Source organism: Arvicola amphibius, chromosome 2 (genome assembly GCF_903992535.2).
Source record: "Arvicola amphibius chromosome 2, mArvAmp1.2, whole genome shotgun sequence".
Taxonomy (NCBI): Eukaryota; Metazoa; Chordata; class Mammalia; order Rodentia; family Cricetidae; genus Arvicola; species Arvicola amphibius.
This window is the reverse complement of record NC_052048.2, coordinates 21,149,754-21,171,357: the sequence shown is the minus strand read 5'-3', so window position 1 is coordinate 21,171,357 and position 21,604 is coordinate 21,149,754. Positions and strand designations below refer to the sequence as shown.

General features: G+C 49.4%; 1 protein-coding gene across 4 annotated transcripts in view; it reads right to left on the bottom strand.

Moving 5' to 3' along the window:
- Tspan9 (tetraspanin 9) overlaps positions 1 to 21,604 on the bottom strand; it is a 187,265-nt gene that overhangs the window by 162,687 nt on the left and 2,974 nt on the right. Inside the window, exon 1 of one of the 4 annotated variants that reach the window (XM_038318691.2) lies at positions 15,064 to 15,202. The exons of 2 other annotated variants lie outside the window; for them this stretch is intronic. The gene's annotated coding sequence lies outside the window, so the exon portion shown is untranslated. Of the gene's footprint in view, positions 1 to 4,580; positions 4,628 to 15,063; positions 15,203 to 21,604 lie in introns of those variants that run through there. One more of the 4 variants, XM_038318690.2, reaches the window with a different exon arrangement.

Sequence of the window (21,604 nt, the reverse complement as noted above, 5' to 3'; positions counted from 1 at the left end):
AGTCCCAAGGGCTGGCGCCTCCAGGCCTTTATACCTACTGACCTCCTCTGCCCTAAGGTGTATCCCTCTCCCCCATTATCCACAGGGTTCAAATTCTTTTCTTCCAACTCCCCTTTAAGGGCCCCTTTTGAAGGAGGTCTTCTGTACTCCCTGAGTATACCCTTGCTCCATGGCATCTGTCACCATACAAGACACTGTGAATTTCTGCTCTTACAGTCTGTCTCCGCCACCAAAATATAAGCTTGTGAGGGCAGGGCTTTGCTGCACCCCTGTATCTCTGGAGTCTAGAACAGCGACCGACCCAGGAGAGGCCCTCAGTCCTCTGGAATAAATGAGATGCAAGACATCTAGTGCAATCAAGCAAAGGTGAGAACGGCAAGCACATCCTAAGCCGCTGTTCACGAGCTAGTTGTGGTCATGAGAGTCCACGGTGCTCTGAGACAGAAACAGTCTACATCTAGTCATACCTCAAGGTCACTATCAAGAGGTGACGATGATGAGGTGGGGCTTGGCACTGTAAGGAACCCTACAGAAATGGAAGGCTCTGGAATGATTGCTCAGCATCATCCCAAGGCCCAGCTTCAGCCCCCTCACTGGGAGCCCTGGGTGCTAAGAGGAAACCACTGAGAGATCCACAACCACACAGTCCCTGCCACCAGGAATCTAGTATATTACATCCAATTCACTCCTGAACGCCCAAGACCTCAGATCTCCTGCCTGCATGCCATAAATGTCAAAAAGAGAGTTTAGTGAGCATCTCACAGCGATAACCAAGCAGAGAAGACAGCTAAGTGAATAAAAACTCGAATAAAATTATTAGCATGCACACAACAACTACCATGGATACAGTGACAAAAATTATGAGTGAGCAGCCTCCCTCCGCTTCTAAGGCTCCCCACCAACTAGAGACCAAAAGTGCTGGGGAATAAAAACGTTTCTGTGTCGAGCATGTTCTGACTTCCTTCTCGTCATCAGTGGCTCTACAATACAGCGCTAAGACACTTGCACTGTGTTGAGTATCATAACACAATTTGTAATCCAGCCTCAAGGACCACAGCTTTCTCCTAGGAGAAAAGCACTTTGGTCTGCAAAGGGTTCAGACATTTGCTGGGGAAGAGTTCAAGTCATAAGTAACCGTGGGGCAATTCCAAACCGATGAGGAAAAACGAGTAGATTGTATGCAGATACCACCAGTTTACACAGGAGCCGGAGCATCCTTGGACTTGAATGTCCCCAGAGAAGCCCGGGAACGAGCACATAGACCCAGAGAGGCAATTGCATTTTCATTACTGTCGCATCAAGGGCAAGCATGTTCTGGATCAGATACAATGGAACTGGTGGAGTCAGCCAAGGGGAATGAAAAACAAGTTCAGGAAAACTCCTTTCAGAAAAGGCATTTTAAGAAGGCAGCTGCGGGAGCCTGGCCTGGAGGTTGAAGCAGAAGGACCACCGCAGGCTCTAAGGCAGCCTGGGTTACACAGTGAGATGCTGACTCAGACCAAACAAAGAAAAGAAGTAGGATAAGGAGCTAGGGGTGTGGCTCGGAGGGCAAAGAGCTTGCTTTGCAGGCAAGAGACCCTGGGTTCCATTCTCAGTGCCACAAAAAGACAAGGGAGAGAGGGAAGGAGGGAGGGAGGGAGGGAGGGAGGGAGGGAGGGAGGGAGGGAGGGAGGGAGGGAGGGAGGGAGGGAGAGAGGGAGGGAGGAAGGGAGAAGGGTGGAGGGAGAGACAGAGGGAGAGACAGAGGGAGAGGGAGAGAGAGAGAGAGAGAGAGAGAGAGAGAGAGAGAGAGAGAGAGAGAGAGAGAGAGAGAGAGAGAGAGACAGAGAGACAGAGAGACAGAGAGACAGAGAGAGAGAGAGAGAGAGAGAGAGAGAGAGAGAGAGAGAGGAACAGAGAAAGAGAAGATGGGAAGTAGCCACTGCTGCCAAAGCCCTGGAGATTGTGAGAGAATGCACTCTGTCAATACTGACTGTAATGATGATGTCATTTGTATCACTGTCTTGAATGACAACCCATGATGGAACAAGTTGGAAGCAGGAAGCAGAATGCTCAGGTTCTAAGGTAGGCCCACCCCACCAGCAGGATGTGGCCTTGGCCACACTGCGCCACTGCTGAAGGGACTAGAGTACAAAGGTTGCCACCTGATGCTAGGCCCATCTTCCCTGGACTCCACTCACCCAGTCAATGGTACCTGCTGTGTGACCCTGATGGAGGAGGGTCATCTGTCTATGTGTTACTTTCATTGGTTAATAAAGAAACTGCCTTGGCCCTTTAATAGGACAGAAAATTAGGTAGGCAGAGTAGACAGAACAGAATTCTGGAAGAAAGAAAGCAGAGTCAGGCAGAAGCATCAGGCAGTCGCCATGGGTCCCGTAGCTTCTATCCTTCTACATGACCCTTCCATCAGAGGCCCCTGTAAATACAGGGCATACAGCAAGGAAGAGCAATGCCCCTCCTCCCCAGTGCTCCCTTCCAAGGGGCACTGACATTTGGAGCTTATATGCATTTGCCCCACCCTCTTGGAACACCCATCCCTCAAATACCATGGCCTTCTTCCTTCATGAGGAGGGGGACGGTGGTTGGTAGAGGGTTTGGCAGTTGACTGAGGAAAGCACAAGTCCATAGTCTTCGGGATAGCATAGGCTTCTCTGGGAAATCAGCAACCTGCAGAATTACTGCAGGAAGGTCCATGAAGGTGCCCTCTGCTCCTTCTTGCCATTTTGTAGAGAAAGAAACTACATTACTCACGACAAGCTTGTCTGGTGGCTGTAGCTAAGGGGAGCACACAGTGCTGAGTCCCTGGGTCAAGAGTATTCCTCTGCTAGACATCCACCATGACCGGCTGGGAAAGAGGACAGAAGAGGAAGCAGAAAGCCAGGAGGAATGGCTAGCAAGAGTCTAGGGCCCCGTGATACTTCCAGGCACTCAGCCATCTGACCAACTTTCTCACTTCAATCTTGCTTTCTCCAAAGCCCCTGCTCCACAGCCCACCCAGCTGACTCACCTGGGGTCCCATCAACCACTAGAGAAACAGGGAAGGACAAGAACCCAGGCAGGTGCCATGTATTTTCCTAGCTAATGGGTGAGGCTGAGAAGTTACCCCAAAAGTTCCATGAGCGGGAAGGCTGAACAAGGGCTTGAGACACTCTAAGACTGGTCCTACCCCAGGAAGTTCTTTGGCTTCTGATTCCTCCAGAACTGGCCTCTCTCTCTCCCATCTCTCTCCAGCCAGGAGCTACAGAGTCAGCACCCTTCCTGGTGTGGAAGATGGCTCGACCTCCTCACAGTCATCTCAGCAATGGGAAAGGGCAGGAGCTTGAAGGGCCTCTCAGACACCGCAGGACAACCAGTCCCTGAGCCCACAGTGGACAAATACACTGCCCTAGACCTGTCAGGGACAACTCCATGACAGCTTCCAGTCCTTGAGGCCCCCAAGGAAGATCCAGGAGACCCACATAGGCAGATCAAGGGCAGCAGCATCCACCCTGAGTGAGGCTCCTGAGACCAGAGCCACTACAGCCTGCCGGACACGCAGGATTCATGGAGCTCCCAGGCCACATGGTGGGAAAGTGATGAGCCCGTCAGTCATCTCTACCTCAAAGATGTTACATGTCCAAATAAGGAGACAACGTGACAAGCTGCTGACAAGAGGGCAGTCAGAATGCTAAGGACAAGAGCAGATGGCAGCTGGGGGTGGTAGCTGCCAGTCTGAAGGCCCCTGGGAAAAAAAGCCCACTTAGGCAAGGATGTAGCATGGTTACAGTTGACATGCAGAAGTAAGGAACCCACTGTGTGTGTGTGTGTGTGTGTGTGTGTGTGTGTGTGTGTGTGTGTGTGTGTGTGCATATGTGATGTGTGTGTGTGTGTGTGTGTGCATATGTGATGTGTGTATGTACAGACTGGGGAGGAAACACTGAAAGGTAGATAGGAATCACAGGGCCCTAATTAAGTTGTAAGATTTAGAATTGAATACATGGTATTTAAGAGATTACTTCATACAATGCCACATCCCAAACACAACATCTCTCACCAGCAGACACGGAATTTTCCTTAAATCCCAAAAGCTCACCACCTTCCAAGGTGCCCCTTCCTCTGCTCGGCAGTGTTAAGTGTGGGAAAGCTTGTCCTGGCCATGGCCCCAATCCCAGTCCCCGGAACCCCTCACCTGTATCTGTAGGCTAGGCTCTCATTCCGCCCCACACACACAATGAAGACCGTAAGTTATACACCCTGCTCCGTCACATTTCATAACAATAATCTTCAGACAAAGTGAATGTTCCAAAGTCTCTCCCCCAATTCCCATGCCACATCGTTTCCAGCCTCCTCATCAACCTCCTCTGGATGTAATTCAGATTCGCCAGTGTCCCAAGCAGAACTGAGAAACCCAATGCTGAGCTGTGTATGGTGGTGCACACCTAGAATCCTATAAATCCTGTAGGTGATACACACCTGTAAAACTTGGAAGGCTAAGTCAGGAGGATCAAGAGATCAAAGCCAACCTTAGCTACATAGTAAATTCTAGACCAACCTCAGCTACAGAAAAAAACTGTTTCAAAAGAAAAAAGAAAAAGACATACCCAGTAAATTTAGACATAGTCTCAACTCTTATAAACCAGGCACGGCACCCAACCAGTGGTGTTCTTAATGTGCGGGGGTGTGGCTTACTGGTACAGCATTTGGCTAGTGTACACAAGGCCCTGGGCTCCAACCCAACAAAAACAAAGCAACAGCAAACAACACCAAAAATCTCCTTAGCTACCAAATGTTACTGGTAGCTTAAATTTTCTTCCATTTATTCTGTTACTCATTCAGCGAACATTAGTATTCACTATATGCTAAGTACTGAAACTGCCTTATTGTCTTTGTAGGGGACAGCCACCTTGGAGAGATAGATGCAAAACCAGATAAAACTGTAGGGAGAACAACATCCTGTTAATGGCTTTTTATGAGATTTCTTACTGAAGATACCCACCCCAGTGGGGAAGGTGGCTCCAGGGACAGCTGAGGCCAAGAGAGTTTTACAACTATGCAGGGCTCCAGTCATGATGAAGTACAATGAAAACACTAAACAAGCATGAAGCTGCCTCTGACACTGGACCAGGGGCAGCACAGGACTGAGATTCCTGAGGAGGGAAACAAAGGAGGTGGATTCTAAGACCATGAGCTGACAGCCTTGGCAGCACCTCCAAAATGGATGCTTTAAGGGGACTCCAAGTGAAGTGTGCTTGTCTCCCCAAAAACTAGAGTTCACACAGGTAGCACTTTTAGGGCAAAATACCAGAGAAAGGGGGACTAAAGGGAAAGAGAGCAGAAACCTGTGGAGGAGCCCCCTGGAGAGTCCAGCTGATCCCCACATTGCCAGGGTGAGATTCTAAATACTGGAAAAAGAAGCACAGCAGGGCCCAAACCACGGGTGGAGTGCACACATCCGGAGAGACCTCATGCACAGGGCATTCGGTAGAGGCCTTGGAAGGGTGTTGCCCAAATGGTGAGGCTAAATTAGCCCCTGACTACGGACTGCTTTAGATCTACCCTTTAAGAAGCTTAAAAGCAAACCTTAAATGTATGAAACTGATCCCAAGTCATTTAAATGCATGCCGGAATAAGGTTCAACCCTATTTAAAGAACTATAACAAAACCCCACATCTGTCAATATTAAGCTCCCGCTAACTGGCATTCAAGCAACATTTAGCAGGCACAAAAGAAGTGGACAGATCAATGGGTACAATGAGAGACAGTAAGATTCGTAGGCAAGGGGATGCCAAACAGGTTTTACAGGTATGTTCACAACAGAAGGGAAATATGACAGAGGACACATATGAAAGACTCGTATGAGTGTCTAGAGTTGGAGACAACGGTGTCCGAGGTGAGAAATATGCCAAAGGGGATTTAGTCATATCAGACTGCAAAAGAAGAACCTAATGACAGAAACTGTCCAAAGACAAGCATAGAAAGGACTGAGGAGAGTCAACACATCAGCAACCTACAGACAGTGTCACATCTAACAGCCATGTCACCGGACATCAGCAAACTATGGACAGTGTCACAGGCTAACAGCCATGTCACCGGAGTTCCAGAAGAAATGAGAAAGAAGTGGAGATGGGCAGTAGCTAAAGACAACTGCTGGATTTACTAGCACAGTGCTCACAAGCAGAAGAGTCCAGAGAAGAGAAGAGAATTCTGAGACACTGATGTGGCCTTTGAACCCTCAGACTGCTGAGTCACCACGGGGTCAGGCTAGATGAGATGAACCCATGGTGCAACAGAGACACGACACAAACATCCTACCCATATAAGGTCCTTCCCCTTGCCACCCCTGGAGCAAGGTTAACTCTTAAGCCAAAAAGCACCCAAGCATCACCGCCCCTTACTTTATAGATGGAAGAAATCTAAGGCTAGCCAGGCGTGGTGGTACATGCTAGTAGTCCTAAAATTCTGGAAACTGAGTCTGGGAGATTTTAAGTTAAAAACCATCATGGGCTACATAATGAAAACTATAAAAATAAATAAGGCCTAGGCGTGCAGCTTCATGATAGAGGTCTGATTTTGATCCCCAGTACCACACACACACACACACACACACACACACACACACACACACACACCTAAGACTAAGCAAATGAGGCTCCTGGGCTGTTCTGCTCTGGCATCCTGAACTGCTTTAGTTGACCTCCTGTGTCCTCGTGTGCTTGTCCACTCCGGCTCCCAACAGACAGGTTCATGTCTGTCATCCAGTGTCATCTGGCCCTTAAGGGCTGAGGCAGAGGGAACATGAACTAGGGACCAACCTGGGTTACATCGTGAGATCTTGTCACAAATACAAAGCAGGCAGAGGGGGGCTACAAGGTACCCAGCATCACAGAGAGGGTGCTCCATACTCACCCATGGGTTCCAGGGGAGGCAAGAAGTGAGGGCCCTTGAAGATCTGAGGGCAGAGCTGCTGCCAGTCAACCCTCCATTTGAAAAGGACCGAGAAACAGTGGGACACAGAGAGACAGAATCTGAACCGCCGCTGGCACAGCCAATGGCTGTTACCAGGCAACTCCCCAGGGAGGGATGGAAGGGGGGAACAACATTCCTCTGGTCCCTGAGTCCTGCTCCTTATCAGATTGGCCTTGAGCCCCTTGCTGTACTCACCACCCCCTTAACCAGGCAGGCTCAGGGAGGAAGGGGAAGCAGAAGCCTCTGGAACTTTCATTTTCCCCATCCCACCCTCCCTGGGGCCCCACTTCCTTTGTGGACTCTGGGTAGGGCAATGGCACCTCTTCCCGGAGGTTAAGCAAATTCTCGGCTATTCCTGGATCCTTGATTTTTATCAGCCTTCCATTCTGGTCAATTCTGAGAGGCCAGAGGCCAGGCATGCCAGAGAGATCTCAGCCTGACCCACCAACCCCAAAATAACCCCACACATGCCTATCTCAAATCCTTACGGACTTGGTCATTTGGGAACATGTTCTGCAAAACTGTCCACAGATCAGAGAGGTCACCACCCTGCAAGCCTTCCTTACTCACCACGAGCGGGGGCAGGGGGCAGGATAGTGTACACTGCTGAGGAAGGAAAGGAAGAGAACCGTCTGGATGAGGAGGGGGAATGACACAGGAGACCAAACACAGATAAGGATCAAGAAAGTTTGTCTCCCAGCTCCTCTGTCCAACTGCCCAGAACCCAGGAGAACCAACCTCCATTTCCCCAGATGTGAGACCTCCAAGCAGCATCTCCCTTTTCCCCCAGCATCCTCTCCGGAGCCTTTGGGGAAGACACTGTGCCCTCAGGCTTCAGTACCTTTAGAAGGAGCTCCTGACCCGGGTCTCCTCCCCAGAGCCAGTTTAAACCACGAGACTGAGGATGGATGGCTTAACACAGCCAGCTAGCACTCAGTCCTGGACCAATAGATGAGATCAGGGTTGCGTTTCTTTTTAGATATATGTGCAGCACTCATTCATTCAAAAAATAGAAGAGAAAGTCGATTATGGTAGCATGCGCCTGCATTCCCAGCACTCAGGAATCCCAGGCAGAGAGAGCATGAGTTCAGACCAGCCTTGTCCTATAAGACAACTTGTTTTATAAACAACTGTGGCTCAATTTTAAAAATTAAAGTAAACAGAGTCTGGGCTATATAGCTCAGTGCTGGTGTGTGTGCTAAGCATGCACACAGCCAGGTTCTGTCCCCAGCGTCAAAAGATGGAAAACATGTAATTGTCCATCCGGCGCCAAGCCACACAAAAACAGGCAAAGCTCCGCTGAGGAGAACCCCAGTCTCTGCTCGTCCATGTGCACTGGGAGTGAGCTGGGGACACAGCAGACACGCCTCTCGTACATTCATTTATCTGTAGAAGCTAAAAGTTAAAGCCCAGAGAGTCACAGAACCTAGGTCACCAGAGCCTGGGAGAAGATGGGAGTGGCGAGGGAGAGCCAAAGAAGGGTTAGGAGGCACAGGGTACAGCTGGGACGTCGTAGGACATAGGAGGGTCTCTGGGGCACAAACAAGCAAGAGTTTCAAGATAACTGTTGGGACGTTTTCTTGTTATTGCTGTTGTCTAAGACACTATGCAGCCCTGGCTGTGCTAGAACTTTGCAATCCACAATGGCCTTGAATTCAGAGATCCATCTGCCTCTGCCCCCCAAGTGTGACTGCACCTCACAACTGAAGAGATATTGAATGTTCTCTATACAAGCAAATGATAAATGTATAAGGTATTATCCTGACCTGACCTGACCACTGCACCCTATATGTGTGTTTGGGGACATCATGCTGCATCCCATAAATTACTAGGATCTATTAAAATGAAAATATAGAGGGCTGGGAGTCTGGCTCAGTAGAATAAATGTTTAGCATGTTTAAAGCCGTAGGTTTGATCCCCAACACTAAAATTGTTATTATTGCCACTCATTTGTGTGTATGGGGGTGCCTGTGTGCGTGTGTGTGCCCCACCAGCAGAGAAAGGCAGTAGAGGCTGTGTCAGTACTGAGGCTAATGTTAACTCTGTTTGGCCAGAGGCCACAGAGCAGCCCACCCCACTGGGTTTAGAATGTAGTAGCAGCAAGGCTTTGGGTCCTGGCATGAATTAAGACTGTATTAAAGACACTTGGTTTAAAAGTACCACTACTACAAAACAGCACCTTCTGAAGGGATTCTTTAAAACTGCATTTCAGCCTCAGAAAGGCCAGGGAATGTTTCTTAATTGGTCTCTGATATCTGCAAGAGGAACAGACTGGGGAACTACTTCCCTTGGAGGCAAGACAGGGAAGGAGCCAGATGTGTGTGTGGTTGGCTTGACCCTCCCTGAAGACCTCATCCCAAAATGCCCGGCCATGCCACTGCCACCACTGACACAGACTGCCTCACCAAGGAGCTTCCAAAGGCCACACACCAAATGGCAGAATCTAGGCAGTTCCCCAGGTTAGAGGCAAGTAGGTCTTCTAAGCCCTTCCGACCATGCTGGCCCCGTTGTGTTTCTTTCTATACTTGAAACTATTCTCTTCCTATCTTCACCACACTTGATAAGGTCTTCCATGGCTGTGGCTCTTGTGCTGAAGACCTGCTAGACTGTTAGCTGGACCAGGGGTGGTGTCAGACAGCCCAGAGGCAGGTTTACCTTCTGCAGCTGACTCCCTCCCCCACTTCTCTGACATACACCAAGGCTTTCACGGTAAGCTAACAACCCTGCTTTCCCGATCTCCTTCCTTCTTCTAGCAAAGAGCCAGAGTCAGGCTCAACACACTAGTCCAGGGAGCACCTGGACCCTGCAGCCCACTCACCATCCTCCTCTTCCCTGACTAGGGTCACTACTCCTCCTCCCAGTCATACAGACAGAGGTGGGTCCCCACCTCTGCTGATGGGCACAGCACCACCAGGGCCAGCTGAAATCAACTACAAGCCAGGCCCTCAGGACTGAGGGCTATTCTGTGACTGCTTCTCTTGATGCGCGTGTCCTGCGATTAATATCTGCATCCTAAAGCCAGTAAGTCCGAAAGAATTCGCTGGGGAGAAAACAGTATAGATGACTCCACCAGCCCCAGCACATGCACAGGGTTCTTTGGGCATGGCAGGATGTGGGCTTCTCAAGAGAGCCCATCCCACGTGACCGTCCCAGACGACAGTGTTCCCATCGAGAGCAGGTGTGGGGCACCCACAAGTTCACCCAGCCCTGGGCATGATGCCTCCCCATTTCTTAACTCCCTCTCAGCCACATCCATATTCCAGAGGTGCTACCTATGACTAGCTCCTTAAAAAATGGTCCCCAGGGCTCAAGTCCAGTGAGCATCCTCGGGCAAGGATGATCCTTTACTGTATAGGATGTGCAGTTTTACAATGAGCTCTGACTCGGTAAGTCAGTAAATAGGAGATGGGGTGGAGGGAGAAAGTGGGTACCTCTGTTCGTCACCCCCAATTCAGTGTAACTGAGAATTCCAGCTCTGCCAAGGTAGGGCTCTCCTTTGATTTGTATACAGAGGGCTCAGGCTGCATCTGCAGCAATACCTGCCCTACTTGGCCAGCTGTCATTATAGCCTACCCCTGGGTACCACAGAGCGCTATGGGGCCATTGTGGCAGGAAACCAGAGATCTAGATAAAACAGATAGCTGATAGCCACAAGCAGAAACGGGTGATACTCACCAAATCCTAATCCTGCACCTAACTGCAGCTCTCTTTGTGCTCAGAGTACCCAGGCCAGGAGATTCTCAGTCCTAAATTATCTGCTGCTTCCTGGATACTGTGACCCTGGAGCATATTGAAGCTTGATCTCTCCTCACAGTCGTGAGGAACCAGTAATGGGGGTATATGGGTGCAATCAAAGGAGTGAGGTATCAGAGAGAGCCTCCTGGATCTTTTCGTAAGAGAAGCTGACCTCCCATTTGCTTCCAACTAGCAAACACCCAACATAACAGGCTGAGGACCTCCATCCAGCTTTTCCAAACGCTTGGCCAAAGTGTGGTTGAGGTTTATGGTCAGACTGCTCAGAGGACTGCACCACCAGCTTTACACTGCCCATCAGCACTTAGCGCTGGGAAGTGTGGAGCCACAACACTGGTCTGGTGCCATCAGGGCCATCCCAGAAGCATGATGCTGTGTCCCTCACTCACACAGGTGCCCTAGGCCACATTCCCTCCTGGATTACAGTCGTCACCAAGTCCCCTTGATGAGCTCTATTAGGGCTGCCAAGAGTTTATGCCTGGGGTGCAGAATGCTTTCACAGTGAACCACTTGGCTGCAAAACATTTCTTTTCCAAAAGATGCTGCCAGAGAGCAAGGAGAAAATAAAACCGAACGCTAAGGCCCACTTCGCCTTTGTTCTTCCTTGCAGAAAGCACATCGGCCAGCAGGAAGAGGGGATCTCGGAGTGGGTTCCACCAGGGGCCAGCCAGGGAAAGGCGAGTTTGATAAACATCCCTACAGCCAGGCCCCCAGAACCAGGCGGAGCTCGGCCAGCACAGCCCCGCTCCCTGAGAGCTGTTGACTCTTCCCTGCTTCCTCCAGCCTTCCAGCCACTGTCAACATTTCATAGGGAGAGAAGCGCTACCGAAGCAAGGAATGAGAAAACTATAAAAGCGAACACCTTGTGGGAAGTCAAAATGTCAAGTCCACTGTGAGCCGCCTGAGAATTTCGGGAGTGTCAAATCTGGGGCGTCACACAGACCAGGTCAACTTCTTCCACGCTGGGGTTACTGGATGAAGAGGAAGCCTGGGGTCTATGATGGATGGGTTAGACAAAGGAATGAGTGAAATCCCAGCAGACCTGGACCCAGAGTGCCCATCTGGCTTTGTTAAAGGCTTGTCACCCAGAATGACAGTTTTTAAAGAAACATTAAAAAACAGCAGCCAGTATCTAGTAGCCAAGGTCTTGGCTACTTTCAAAGGGCAAACAGGATGGGAGGGGGCAGCTCTAAGAGTCTGATGGCAGCAGACTCTATTCCAAAGCCTAGCACCCTGCTGCACAAGCTGCTCACCACCACCCCGCCCCGCATGCGGCACACCAAATCTACCCAAAACTGCCTGGAAGCAGCACAGGAACTTCTTACCAACGACCCTAGTTGACCTTCCCATGAATAGTGACCTGGGCGGAAAAGGGGACTGTTCTGTTTTCCAAAGGTCTGTGGGGTCTATTCCCTGGTCTATGCTCCGACCCCTGAGTGCAGGCAAGGATTGTGCATCCATCCTTGGGCACACAAGCCCTGGATGTGGCCTGGCCAATCCTGTCACCAAGAAGCAGTCTCTCCCCCACCCGAGAATGGCGCCTTGCCTTTTCCAGCAGTAGATGGACTTTGTGTTGGGAGAATTCAGAGCTCAGACCTCACTGGTGCTTACAGATTCTAGTTTGAACTGAAAGACTACTAGTCTCCTTCACAGTGAGAACCCTATCAGGGAAGAGCTGGTCAGCCACTCCAAACGTGAGCCACACTCTCCTGGACCCTGAGTCCTCAGTGGATTGTCACCATGTTAGTGAGCTTAGGCATGAGCAGTTGAGCTCAGAACAAAAGGCTAACCCACAGCACAGAGGACAAACAGGCGGTAGTTGCATGAACCCACCTTCTGTTACGCTGCTTAGAAAACTGACAGAAAACCCATTCAGCAAGTCCGCGCAGCCACTGAGAAGAATGAGGTCATCCTGGTGTGGAAAGATGGCTGAAGAATGAGGGAATCAACCTGTCTACCCGTGGACGGAGATGAGCAGGGCAATGGCCAGATGCCAGCTTACTATGCAAATATCTGGAAGGTGTTGTGGAGTCTGACAACCTAGGTTTGATCCCAGAACACGCAAGCAGGAGAAACTGACTCCCACAAAGCTGTGCTCTGGCCTTCACACATGTACCTTGGTAGGAATACACACACACACACACACACACACACACACACATAATGAATAAACATAGAAAAAAACTTTTAATCTGTAAAAAAGCACAAATCAAAGTATTAATGGCCATTGTCTCTGAGGACAGAATTGGGGAAGATTTTTAATTTCTATAATTTATGTAATATTTAAATATTTGTTTTATGTCTGCAATAATAGTGGAAGGATGAGGAGCAGCTGTTGCTTTCTTTAATTTCTTTAATTCTTTAATTTCATTTGGGGTTTTTTTCCTATTCTCCCATTCTTTCCAGCCCCAGTCTTCCTGAACCCAAACTGCTCTGGGGAGCATTTGTGGCATTTCAGAGTAAGGACCCTACCTACCTGGCCAGCCAGGTCCTCCTCTAGGCAGACAGCACCTGTCTCCCCCACCCTCCAAGCTCACCACCCCCCACTGCAAGCACACAGAGCGCCTTTCCTGAATCTACCCTAATCCCAGCCTTCCCTCCAGGCCAGGCTCCTCCTTCCACACCTGATCTCCCTCTCAAAGAACATCATCCACCCTCCCTGTTGGTCTATCCTGTGCTAGTCTCCCTGTCCTGAGGTATGGGCTGTTTTATCAGACACAGGCTGACAGGCCATAACCACCCCCATCTTCTCTAACACTGGAGAACATATCCAAGATGGGCATCCCAATCACGCATGCCTTTGCCCTTCACTGCCCAGCGCTGCCCCCTCCCCTGTCCCAACCATCCCCAGCAACAGGCCAGTGAGAGCCAGTGAGGACCCACTGTCTATTTAGTGATGTGTCACGGTTTGTGTTGTAAACACTCTGCCTTACCGCCAGCCAGGTCCGCAAGCTGCAACCCTCCATGCAAGCACACATACATACATCATACATACATAATGGCCACACAGATCCAGACACTGGCTGCAGACCTAATTGCCTTCCTATGGGACCCAACAGCTCTTCTTCACACAGGTCCCGCCAATCTCCATGTCCAATTTTTAAACAAAGCTGTTTAGATTCTCCCAGGATTAAGACAAGTGGGAAATTGCAAGCCCAGACCTCTACCTCATTTTCCCTAAAACAAAACATGTCACTCTGCATGCGCACACACCCAGAAACACACTCCACTCAAACCAGTCAGTCACCGTGCTACTCAGAGCACTCCCCATCTCCCTCCTCCATAGGATGTGGCCCAGCAGAGGCAGGGGGCTGGCAGAGACAAGATCTTTCCATCTGTCCTTGGCACCTCCACCCTTCAGCTAGTAAAGAGCTTGGGCCTAACCTCAGACACAACTCTGTGGCAGCTGGCCAAAACAGAGGAAGCAGGCAGGGCTGCCAGTACTATGCTACTAAAGAGGGCACAGATACATACTGACCTACTGAGAGGCCACGGCTGGGCCTCCCAGCTGAGTCCCAGAACAACATAGTATTCCTGTCTGTGCAGACTCACATGGGTACATGAGTCATACGCATACATACTAACAGCACACATATGCGTGGTCATACCAGTTACAAGCTCACGCTGAGCTTACCCCTGACCAAGATCATGCCCCATGTACACTCTTCTTGAGGCCTTCTCCTTGACTTTGAACCAAAAACAATACCATCACTGGAAGGGGAAGGAACACACATTATACATGCTGCCAGCAACATGTGTATGTGTATCCCATGATAGGAGACAGTGTACTCACAGACCACTACCCACCAAAGCTTGAGAAGGGTGTGTGTGTGTGTGTGTGTGTGTGTGTGTGTGTGTGTGTTTCAGGTTTTTGGTTGGTTGGTTGGTTCGGGTTTATTTGTTTTTGGGTTTTGTTTGTTTTTGAGACAGGGTTTCTCTGTGTAACAGTCCTGGCTATCCTAGAACTCACTTTGTAGATCAGGCTGGCCTTGAACTCACAGAGATCCACCTGTTTTTGCCTCCTAAGTGTGGGGATTAAAGGTATGCACCACCACCACTGCCCTGCCTCAATTTTTCTTTTTAACCTAAGAAATTGCCATTTTTCTTCCTACGGTTTCTGTTTCTTTATTTTTATTTTTATTTTTATTTTTTTGAGACAAGGTCTCCTTATGTAGTCTTAGCTGGCCTGGAACTTGGTCAGTAGACTAGACTGGCCTTGAACTCACAGAAGTCCACCTACCTCTGCCTTTAAAATGCTGGTATTTAAAGGTGTGCGCCACCACACCCAGCTTGGGAATTTCATTATTTTCAAATCTTCACAAAGTTATTGTTTTGAGAGTTACCAAACCAAAGCTAATGCCTTACCGGGATCCTTCCCAGAGACCATGGGCTCTCCAGGAATCTTGCAGGGACAGCCATGTCTCCCCAACAAGTAAGGGTAGCCACAAAGCATCGAGGGATTTCTTGACCCTTTCAAGAACCTCTGGCTCTTCTCCACCTGCTGCACCCACACGATCAAATGAGTTAGCAAACATTGGCCCCTGGGAGCAGACAGATGGTCACGAGGTTCAGAAAGTGTCCGAGTAAAAGTCACTCCCAGACACTCGCTGAAAGAGGGAAAGCGGTTTGGCAGGGATGTGACAAACTCAAAAGCACACGCAATATTAAACAAAGGATAGATCAAAAACCAAAACGCCACATTTGGCCCCAGAACACAAGTTCTGACATTGGTCAGAAGGAATTCCTCTATGCCCTCCCGCTCTTCCAGCCCAGCCCACTTCTGTCTGGGCCTGGGGGTTGTGTTGGCTTAGCCGCCACACTACATGGAAGCTGGTGTTCTTGCCTCATTGGCCGCGGCTGCAATCGAAACTGAAGTTATAAGGCTGTGGGCACCAGCCCGTGTCTCTGGTCCACACGGCAAAGGCTGGTTGCTCATCAGAAGCTGCGGGAGGAGGGGCGGGGGGAGCTTTCCTAACACATGTGAGGCCCTGGGTTTCAACAGGCCAGAAGGAAGGCCGAGGGACAGGCCACCCTCCAAACAGGCAGCCATCTCTGTAAACAATCTCTGTCCTCCATCAGAAATCAGAGCAGCGGGTTACTCATTAACTCTCTGCCTTTCCTCCTCCACCCTGCTATAGGCCAGCAGCAAAGAGAGCTTTAGAGGAGGAGGAATTGGGAAGGCCTGGGTCTGGAAGCTAAATCCAGACGGCAACAGCTCTCACCTTGAAAATCACCTAGGCAAGAACCAGAGGAATCTTAGTACCCAGTCCCCCAGCCCAAAGAAGGCAATTACTTTGCAAAGGCCACCTGTGACAAGAGACAGGCGCCAGGATCTGACCGCTCCCCATGCTGGACATCATTCCAGATGTTCACAAGCATGACAAGAAATGCCTAAGCCCCAGAGGTCACAGCCATCAGTCAGGACAAACTTCCTGTCTGCTAAGTCCGTCATAGAGTCTCTCTCACTCAGCACATCAACACAGATGTGCAGGAGGGAGCTCAAGTCACCTGGCTGGAAAAGGCATGACGTCAGGGACTGTCTGTCTGCCCAAAGTGACGCAGGCCTCTTGGGAAACACCCATCCAGAAGCGGCCTGTGAGGCCCAACAGAATAAAGGCCAGCAGGGTCTGGGATGGGGAAGAAGGCACTGTGCCCAGGAAAAGCCAACCCCTTGTTCCTGGGTCTCTCCCTACAACACAACAGAGCCATAGGCACGCCCCCCCCCAACCCCAGAACTTCTAGAGTAAGAACAAGCACCCACACCCGTGCAAGTACCCATGGAGGAAGAGGAAAGACTTAAAAATGGGAGCACACAACTTTAATCCCAGCACTCAAGAGGCAGAGGCAGATGGATCTCTGGGAGTTCAAGACCAGGCTGGTTTATCTACATAGTGAATCCTAGGTAAAGAGACACTGTCTCAAAAAAAAAAAGAATCTAAGCCCACTCCTCCCCAGAATGGTAGCTCGTGTTTTTGGGTGCAAAAAGGCTTGAGAGAGTCCTGCGAGAATTCCCAGGGGGCTGATAAGAAATGGCCTAGGTCTGCAGAAGATGAGGCAGAGTACCTTGGCTGGTCCCAGTCCCTGCTCCATCTCATGCAAGAAAGGGAATCTTAGCCACTGCTTCTGTAAAATCCTACCTCTTGGGACTCTTAAGAATGTTAAATGAGACGTTAAAGGCCTGCTGGACACGTATAAAGGGCCTAAACCTGGGGCTAAACGCTGACAAATCACAAACTCAGACCATCTAAGTTCAACAGGCAAAACCTGCCAGGATAAGAGGCTCTTAGGCCACTCAACAGTCTTTTTTAGGACTCACAGGGAATCTTTTGGCAAAAGTAAGCCACCAGACATGCACCATCAAAGCCTTCCTCCTTCCTCCACCAACCACACTTCAGGGTTCAGGGAAGGTAAGAGATTTACAAGTCGCCCAGCAGGGAGAAGCCACAGGATAAAATGCACATAAATTAAAACATAAAATGGCCCAGGTCTCTAAGCAGCTCCCACAGGGAACCTGAATCAGCACCATCCTCTGCACTGCTGCCTGCAGCTTCTGGCAGACTAGCTCAGCAGGGTCCTGAAGAGTGCTGGGAGCCGAGACACCGCATCAGCCAGATCCCGGAGGAGCAGAGGTCAGTACTCCTCATGCTGGAATGGCAGCACCAGGGGCTGGCCAGAAGTTCCCATAGCTTCTTTCCAGCCTGCCTGTGGGAAGCCCCTCCATCCAGGTTCCCCAGCCTATCGGAGAAGAAAGGAAACAGGGAGCTACCGGCTCCTCCTGCTTCCCAAAGCTTCCTCCAAACCACCCTCTCCTGACCACAAGATCTAATTCAGCCAGCAAGAGCCAGAGCACAAGAGAAGGCTAGAAAATGTCAGTATCCTGATCGAGCCCCCAGCCCACAGTTAAAGAAGACCAACTTTGCACCTGAAATCCCAGCACATAGGAGGCTATGGCAGGAAGACCGTGAACTCAAGGCCTTAATGGCATAGTAATTTCTAGGCTAGTCCCAGCTACACAGTAAAACCCTTTCACTCCACACGTGTGTGTGTGTGTGTGTGTGTGTGTGTGTGTGTGTGTGTGTGTGTGCGCGCGCACACACACACAAAGGTGGGTGGAGGGTCCTAGGGAGATGGTTCATAGGTAAAAAGTGCTTGCCAGGCCAGCCCTGACTACCAGAGCTCAGTCCCCAGAATGCTAGTAAAAAGCTAAAGAATTTCTTCCATCCCAGCATTCCTAAAGTGGAAACGTGAGTCTCAGCTAGAAGGTCACCTATGCAATACAGCAGTTGGAACGAGAGACCTTGCCTCAAAACAAGGTAGGAGGAGAAAACTGACTTCCAAAAATGTGTCCTCTGACCTCCACACCCAGGCTGTGGCATACACGTACACACATACATACATACACACGTACACACATACATACATACACACAAACCAATAAATGTCAAACGCTGACTTCAGACAGGTTGATAAGAAAGACCTTAGCACACAACAGACCCGGACTGACGCTGACCTGGTTTCTTTGTATTTCTTGTAAGCACCTTGGCCCCAGGATACTCTGGCACAAACATGACACTTGAAGTCATCTTTGCTGTGAAGCCACACCAGGGTAAAATCTGTGCAGCAATGGCCACTCGGCAGGCCAGGAGTCTCCCATCCACTCACTGGACAACTGGCAAAAGCCAGAAATGGCCGACAGGTTCCAGCTGCGGTGCCAGTGCCACTTAGCTGGTGGTGGGTGCCTGAAGCATTATGAGCACAGCCCAAGCCCTAGCTCAGCAGGAAAGGCAGATGTAATTGATTAGTAATGTCTGCTCTAGGCAGTGTTGGAGGTAACCATATCCTTGCCATATATTTGCCAGCCCGGGGACAGACTGTTAAGACTAAAAACAAAACCCAAAGATTTAGTATTTACAATTTTCACCAACATATAAAAGTCTGTAACTTTCTTGAGGTGTTAAGTTTGGTTTCTGTACACCATATGGCTGATAGGAAGGAGCCGTGTTCTTGCCATCTCCTTCACACCCACAGTAACCCTAGTGGGGCTGTAACAACTCGGTGAAAACAGTCAAGGAGTGAAAGAGAAACTGCAGCAAACATTAGGGACAGTCAGCTTGGGACATGGAGACAGACACAGGAAACATCTGACTCCCCACGGAAACATGACTCCGGAGAAGCCCGGGCCTGTGTACAGATACTGCTGTGGGTGCAAAGTTGGGATTCCAGAAGACACAAGGCTGGTTTCTTGTGACTGTCAGGGAGCTATACTGAGCCTGGTCTAAGCCTCTGGGCAGTGAGTACAATGGGGACATGGGAGGCCTTTAGAAACCACATCCTAAAGATACTGAAAACTAATCAGAAAAAGATGAAACCCAATGGAAATAGGATAGGGATGAGAACCCAATCTAGTGCCAAGCCCCAGACTTCTTCCCTCATGACTCCACCCAATCAATCTTTTCAAGGTTTATGTATATTCTTATGTATATGCCCTATTTGCTCTTATTTACGGGAAGGCGGAATGTGGATGTAGAGGCCAGAAGAGGACGCTGCATCCTCCGGAACTGCCAGCCACCTGGCGTGGGTGCTGTTGCTCGAAACCAGAGAGAGGGCCTCCCTCACTCACTGGACCATCTCTCCAGGCTCCCAACCAATCACTGTCAAGCAAGACAGAAAACCATAGGGACAGGAGAATCTGGTTAAACCTCTCATCAGCAAAGAAGCAAGAGTTCCAGGGGCACTAAGGGAGGCCCTTTTCCCTTCCCAGATGGACCCTGGAATTTTCTAGGAACCTGACCAGAAGTCTTACTTGCAATGAAAGGAAACACACTAAATAAACTCTTTGTCATCTTTGGTGGCTCTTGGTTTTACCTTCTTAGATTCTAACTCAATCCATGAGCCGCTCTAGAACCTCATATCAAAACAGACAGAAGGGCTGGAGAGACAGCTCAGGGTATAAAATCCTGATGGCCTGAGTTCAATCTCCAGGAATCCAGTGGTACAAAGAGGGGACTGACTCTGCTAGGTGACCTCTGGCTTCACGCTCACAGTGGCACGCATATGCCCACAGACAAAACACAGACAAAATAAATACATGATTGATTTTAAATACTTCTAATTTAAAAGGGGATAAGGGCTTCTTTTTAGACAACACTTAAAAATATAATTTGACATTCATCAAAATTGTACATATGGCTCGTGCTAACTGTGATACTATTCTGACAAGCCCATAGCTACAATCCCCTTTGAAGATCACGTTTTCACATTGTGTCTAAGCACCTCTCTTCCCCCTAACCCAGCGGGTCTCAACCTGTAGGTCGTGACCCTTTGGGGAGTCATATATCAGATATTAAAGTAGCAACGAAGCAATTTTATGGTTGGGAGTAACCACAATATGAGGAACTGTATTAAGGGGCCACAGCATTAGGAAGATTGAGAACCACTTCCCTAACATAAAATCTTCAATTCTGCTTCATACTGCCTAACCCTGAAATTCTTTTCTATGTTGAAGCCACAAACCCTGATTTGGCCCGAGTCAAAGTTCCTAAGAGATCAGGGGAACACCATAAGCTGTTGAGGATTACCGCATGGAATATGTCTCCTCACCAGTGACAAACTCACAGTCAGTTTTTGTTTGGTTTGTTTGGTTTTGGGTTTCTGCAGCGGTAAGGATGGAACCTAGGGCCTCACACATGCTAGGCATGCACTTTACCACAGAGCCACATCCCAGCCCTCACAAACGATCTTGATCCTATGTCTAAAGTCTCTCTGGGTCTCCTCCTCCTCACCATTCCTGGCAGATGCCCAGCCATTCACCATGATTTCTACCATCCTTAACGTCCTTGAGCCCAGACCCGCTTCTGTGACCCTCATGCCAAAACCACAAACATGCCAGAACCTCAAAAGGCTCACTGACTCCGTGCCTGCACATGCCAGACACTCCACTTCTCGCGAGCAGATGGATGTATGGAATTCACTCCCTGGCTGGACCACTGAAGCCACCTACAGAATGGCTCATCTACCTGCCCAGACTCTTCATTAGCTAGTCTCTACGAGTCTGCTGCCCTGCCGAGCTAGTCACACATCTGTCCTCAGGCTGCTCCCTCCTCCTCCTGGGCAACTGCAACCACTCCCTTAGGAAGTCGGTGTCTCTCACCTTCTGCTGCCTAAGGTACCCCTCCTCCATCAAGGGTTACTGCTCCAACTTGGAACTCTCCTATCATCCTGCTCTCAGAAGCGGCTCAAGAACTATGCTGGCCAGGGTTGGCCTCAAACTCTAGATCTCTAGCCATCCTCCTGCCTCAGCCTCCCAAACAGCTGGACCGATGGTGTGCACCACCACACCTCACTTTATGCATTGAACTGTGAGTTTTGTAAACCCCTCTCCCCGCGTTTCCTAACTTCCTGACTGACTTAGATGTCCAAAGAAGGCAAGAACCTTTTCTGGTTTGTTTTTGTTCTTTTTGACAGAGTCTCACTCAGTTCAGGCTGGCCTCAAACTCAGAAGGTAGCTAAGGATGACCTTAAATTAAATTCCTAATCTTCTTGCCTCAGCCTCAAAAGTACTAGGATTATAGGCATACTCCACCATGCCTAGAAATTTCTGTCATTTTTTTATTTATACATCATCAGAACTTAGCACAAAAATTCAACGAGGAACTCCAGAACTCTGGAGACAGAGGTAGAAAGATTCCAAGTTCAAAACCAGCCTGGACTATATAGCAAGACCTTGTATAAAAAAAATGATGATGATGATGATGATGATGATGTCGGTGATGATGACGAAATTCATCAAGGAATTACCTAGCAAGAGACACAGGAAGACACAAAACGCCACAGGAGTTCGAAAACAAAAAGTTCACCTAGGACGGTGACTCAGAGGGCCCCTGAGAAGAGTTACACCTGTACAGGG